Genomic DNA, 6,425 nt, shown 5'->3' on the forward strand with positions numbered 1-6,425 from the left:
TAGATGATACTTTGTACATTTAATTTCAGAACTGTGATGTTGTTTTAGTTCCAATGAGGCACTTTCATTTGGCAATAAGGCATTCTTCTATGAGTGGTTTTTCATCCCCATGAGGCATGAGTGCTTTTCACTTGTGAAAAACACCATTTATGATTCTTCTGTTAACTTTTTGGTTTTCATAATTGTCATAAAAATTTTACTTATCTGTTTCATTTCATTTGAAGATGTCTATGGATAGCCATATATGAATTAAACTGAACACTTAATTTTTTTAAGGCTTAGTTACCAATGTTGGTTTTGAATGGTAGACCCTTGAGTCATTTTAAGACTCTTTATCTAGTATGTGATGGCTAAGCATGTTTTTCATTTTGGTTACCCACACTTTTCACGGTCCCATTTTGTAGTTTTACAAAGAGGAGAAATGAGGAACATGACAACTTAAATAAGTGTGCCAGAAAAAACAAAGAAGAGTACGTATAGCAGACCTCTTTCTACATAGGCTTCATTGTGACCCACAAAGGCAGCAAGATTGCAATGATGCACATAGCTCTTTCTCACTGAGTTTAATCTTTTTTGAATTGCCCTTGCGAATGATGATGCTACTCTTGGTAAAGGTGTGTGTGAAAGGTCTACATCACACTGGATTCTAGTGAAAATACCTCACCCATATAACATTGTTGAATCAGTTAAGAAACAATCTTATTTTTGTTAAATCATTTTTATAGTAGCCCATTGCATGATTAACAGCCTTAAAACCATTATAACCAAGAAATGAATGTATGAGATAATTATTAATTCATAGCCTTCAACATCATATTTGTATTGATTAAGACACTTTGAGATGTATCTGCTAAAAAAGTGAGATGAGTAAAGATAGCTTCATTGAATTGTAAAATGTTTACAGAAATTGTACATAACTCACAATGGATTTAATCAATTAAGTCAATTAAATAAACACAAACTCTCCCAAAATTGTAAGTAGAATCAAATGACCAACTATCATAATTGTTCATTTTACGGTCACAAGGTCCAATTAATTACATTGCAAAAAACTAACAAAAACTAGCTCATTTTAACCCTCTATTAGAGAGGGATTCTTCCTCAAAAACATACTAGGGATGAAGCAACCCACAGTGACAAAAAATATAAAAAATTGGTTGTCTAAAAATAAATGTCTTGCCACAAATGTGTTCAAGACTGCAGCAACTTTGCTACCTCCCATGGACACTAGCAACCTCAAAGATACATCAATGAAATAGTAATCAAAGCTCAACATTGCAATGAGACCATATCTTCAAAGAAGATACATATGAAGCTAGAAATTAAAAGGCAGGAAACTTGCTTAAATCGTCAATTCCCTATTGCACCATCTACTGGTACACAAATCCCTCTTTTTCTCTCTTTTGTTATTTGTTTAAGTGTTATGTGTTTACGATGTAGATTGTAATGACCCCCCTTTGGTAGTCACTCAACGTTTAAACTTTTTCACAATTTTTTTACAACTATTTATTTGATACACTTTTGGTTTTTATAATTCACGTGAATGATTAACCAAACTCACATGTCTACTGCCTTTGAACTCAAACATTACTTTTTCGTGTATTTTTCACATCTTCTTGCATGAATCATCACCTTTTTTTTACTGTTACAATTGCTAACTCTTGTTCAGTTGCTATTTCAATGAGTACACCAAGCCTGCACAAATTATACTTGTTCACTGCAGCCTGAACAGATTTACACTAACCACTAAGCCTGCACAAATTATTCATCAAAAGAGGATGAATGCACATATGAACACCAACATAGTGGCCTCAAATAGGCACTGGACACATTATGCAAAGATTTTATGGGAATTCTAAAAATATGGACACTCATATTTATTGATTAATTATAGATGTAATATCCCATTTTTGGATAAGCAAGGAAATAGGGATAATTATCTCTACTTCCTTTTTCACTATGCCAAATAAATGCAAAATAAGCAAGTAATGAAAGTTGCACTTAGATAAACTTCTATATACAAATTGAAATAAATGCGATAACTGATATAAAAGTGTTTTATCCTTATGGATATGGTTTATCACTTTATTGATATGAATGTGTTGTTGCGTCTCATGTAGCTGACAATCTTATGCAAATGATTTATTGCTTTCAGAAATGCTTGTGATATCTAATAGGACAAAGTATATACCCAACAATTGATGAGATGATGTTTCCTATGGTGATACAATTTATATATCTTATCTTATCTTTATAGTTTATGTAATGGAGTGTGATATGTTGCTTATAACAATGATATTTCTCTTTTAGATATAGACTTTTGGACTTGCAATGTCTAATATAGAGATTGAGTTGCAGTGTCAAATATGGATATATATTCTTGTATATTAATCTGATGTTGTTTTGGATGTCTATCTATTACATGCAATCAATGATGGATTGCATGTCTGATCTATTATCCTTAGTCTCTGCAATTCTTAGATGCATCTCTGATTTGCCAATATATGCCTGTACGAAAATGCTAATGGTAGTTTCCTCTAAACAGAGCATACCGAACTGTTAATTTATCTGAAATAGGTTAATTCATCTAAACTTATGAAACTTATGAAACTTTTTGCAATAGGAGCTACAGCATCATTCCTTGGATGTTCCTATGTTCCTAGTACAGGAATGGTGAAGGATGTCATATTGATCGTCAGCGATGATGAAGGCATTCCATTAAAAGTAGCCAAAGTTCCAGGTACTTTAAAGTTATTATTCTATAGTGATATAATAGTAATTTAGTTTTTGATCACTCTTCATCGACTAATGATCCCATGATTGTTTTGTAGGGAATGATGTTTTTTGGAAAAAACTTGGTGATGAGTGTTTGTGAATATTCGGACCCATCGTGCATACCTGGTGGAACATCATATCCTAAATAAAACCCCAAACCACTATTTTGATTTCATATCATTGCTAGAATAGTTTTCCTTTTCATCTATTTCTTGAACTATATTAAAGGTAGCTTTACTTCATTTATGAGTCTAACATGTTTTTTTTTACTTAAAAGGTGGAATCTCCAAGACAAAAAGTTGAAGGATGATCTTATAGAGAGCATGACCCAACTCTTTGGACCTCGTGCATTTGAGAGAAACAAGCTCCTTGAAAAAGCTAGTTTATGTTTGAAGTATATTAGGGACCAGTACAGAAAAAATTTACGGGATAACCCTAGGTACGAGCATCCGCCCTATGTTCCTGAGGCTGAGTGGAAAGCTCTGATTTTGGATGGAAAGTATAAATCTAACAAGAAAAATACAATTACACCAGTAGAGAGTACACCAAGGTATGTGATATTGTTGAGAATGTAATTATGTACTAATTAACCTCTATATTTATACTATCTAACATATTTCAAACTTTTCATAGATTGTTTGACACATCAAAGGCAACAAAGGCAAGACTAGAAAAGCACGGGACACACAAGCTCAACTCTGGTGGTTTTTTGAAACTTCAAGCACGAGTTGTAAGTATTCATGATCCTCAACTTTTGCAACTTTTGTATTTCCTTTTGATATTTTAACTAACCTCCATTGGTTGATGAAACAATGCAAGTAAAATTCACCATACCACACAAAAATGCAGGGCTCATAGTTCAAGAGATGCCTCACAGAAGAGGATAAGAGAATTGGCTTCCAACAAGGCTATAGAGCCGTGGCTGAACGGCTACGAGCTGAAATTAGTGTGGAAGGTTCTAATAATGATGTATCTGAGCCACAAGTAAATAAGCTAAATGAAATTTATTTCAAATTGAATACTTTACCAATTAGTCTATTTGATGTTAAGTTCCAATATAAAGTGAGTATATTTGTTTTAAGCAAGCAATGATAACAATGTGTAGGATGTTGGAATGCAGCCTGACAATCCTTCTTCACAATCTATGAATGCTGAAGGTTCACATGATGTGCATCCCAGTGGTGGAGGTATACATTTGCTATTAAATTTTTTATATGTAATTGTAATTGGTGTTTGGATTAATGTAACATTTTGTATAGCAGCTGTAGAGGATCGAGAGGTTGATGTTCATGAGTGTGTTGACGTTGAGTCCAAACAAAATGATGTGGTCAGATCAAGTAAAGAGCGTCATAGTTATGTTATTTAAACTAATTAAATACTTTTAACAATTATAATAAATTATTTTTAATTTAACTCTTTTATTTGTTATTGTAGAGGACCTCCCTTTGCAACAGCATAGGAATTTGGGATCATCAAGAATAGAGAAAAGAACTAATGAGCGGGGAATTGATGATGACACTGATGCTCCTCTTAGAGCTTACATAGAAAAAAGAAATAGAAAGAAGAAAAATAAATGATTGTCATCTACATACCTTAATTGATAATGATTGAATTTCATGTCTCAATGAATTTAATTATGTGCTAATGAATGTTCATGAATTATGTGTTAATGCAAAATATTGATGAATGTTGCATGTTTACAAATCTAATGTGTTAATGAATGTTATCATGTGATATTGATTGAATGTTACATTTTATTAATGGTTGAAACAATGAATGAATGTTAGATGTTAACGGGGAATGTAGAGTTATGTTAGGGGGAGGGGGGTGGGGCCAAATGAGCTTCCACCTTAACATGGTTGGCCTTGTTTAGTAGAGAATATTAAACTATTCTCGAAACAAAGTGAAGCTCAATAAGATGTAAGTGAAGCTCAAATTGGCACAAATAGGGAGTCAATATGATGTAAGGGGTCATTTGAAGTCCTAGGGTATCCTAGGAAGAGTTATGGGTGGATGGAAGTGTTTACATGATGTAATAGGCTATTAAAGTCCCTAAATGATGTAAAATGCACTCAAAGTACAAGATCTTGTAAAATTGCCAGCATTGGCAACATAAGCCAACTTAGGCTTGAATGGGGTTAGTTAAGGTTATAGGTGTGTGAAGAGTGTTTTAAAAGGTCTTTTAGAGTCATTTAGGAATGACATTATAGTTGTCATAAGTCTTTAGTCAAGAAAAGGTCACAAAAGACAATCAAAGGTAATGATGTTAAAAAAGGTAATGAGGTTTTTATCACTAAAAGTGAAGAGCTTGTTGCTTTTTGAACTCCACTTCTAAGGATACTTGGATTATTTCCATATCTAACAACTTGTGAACACATTGAATTATAATATTATTGTCTTTCGGCTTAGTGAATATCATTGTGGTTTCACTATCAGAGATCAAAAAACATCTATTTTTTGTTTCATTAGTATTCTTTGTAGCATGCAACAGTGATTTCTATCAACTGATGCAGTTCCAAAGAACGGAGGTGAAACTACAAAGTTGGAGGTATATGACTTTAAAGGAGATGGAGGAATAGCATTAGCTATGTATAGTACTAATGAGGTATGTAGTCCTCTCTTTTATGACAAATATAATTTCTTGTTCTAATTCTAATTGAGCAAATCTCAAATATTCAATTATGATTAATTATTTATGTGTAGTCTATTCGTGCATTTGTTGATGCATCAATGGAAACAACTTATGAGAAGAAATGGCCACTTTACTTGAGTACTAAAAACACAATTTTAAAAAAATATGATGGAAAGTATGTTTTCAAATCAATACAAGGATTGATGATCTTATTTTTACCTTTTTCTCTAACACACCTTACTTCCCATGTTATCATTCTTTATGATTCGCTAGCTTAATGATCCTCATATTCTCAGAGATTCTTCTTATATGTGACTTAAATTGGTAGGTTTAAAGATATCTTCCAAGAGGTATATGAGGCTAGTTGGAAAGCTAAATATGATGCAGCAGGAATCTGGTTGCTTTTGTTTCTTGGCACAATAATATGGAGATTGTAATGTTGATTATCTTGACTCTATCGGGAACACAATAACTTCTTTCAATGATTGATTCATCAACAGTTATGAGCATAGGCTTATTGATGACATGGTAGCCTATGCTTTGAAGAGTGATGGTGCCTATGTTTGGGCATGCAAAAATTATGACGGTGATGTGCAGAGTGATTTCCTTGCACAGGGTTAGTGGTGCAAAATACTATTTTTCATTGAATCTGGCTTTGAACTAATCATTATATCTAATCTTACATATATCTATTATTTTTGTAAGGAAGGAAACATGATTACTTTCTTTAGAAGCAAACTTGACTAGATTTTTTGTTTTTAGGATTTGGATCTCTTGGTCTGATGACATTTGTCCTGGTGAGATTGTAATCCACTTTGCTATTATATATAACTTGGTTCAATTACCTATTTGTTTGGTGTATATGGTTTCTTACCGGTAAATCATTTTTAAACATAGGATTATTTAATAGTGTTTATGTTATTTGTCAGCAAACATGCACACATTCATCATATTCTATACCCTCATTCTTATTCATACTTTAAGTTGCTTTAGATTTGGTTCATAAGCTATATGCTCT

The 6,425-nt window shown here is 32.8% G+C and overlaps 1 long non-coding RNA gene across 1 annotated transcript; it reads left to right on the forward strand.

The window, feature by feature from the left end:
- The first annotated feature begins 5,729 nt into the window (after nucleotides 1–5,729).
- Nucleotides 5,730–6,217, forward strand: LOC149562706 (uncharacterized). The gene is made up of 3 exons (XR_016363518.1): nucleotides 5,730–5,804; nucleotides 5,908–6,023; nucleotides 6,170–6,217. It is a non-coding gene; the product is annotated as an uncharacterized LOC149562706 (long non-coding RNA).
- Nucleotides 6,218–6,425: the final 208 nt, after the last annotated feature.

This window comes from Cupressus sempervirens, chromosome 4, assembly GCF_028749045.1.
Source record: "Cupressus sempervirens isolate cs-2001-9-10 chromosome 4, ASM2874904v1, whole genome shotgun sequence".
In the NCBI taxonomy this organism is placed as follows: Eukaryota; Viridiplantae; Streptophyta; class Pinopsida; order Cupressales; family Cupressaceae; genus Cupressus; species Cupressus sempervirens.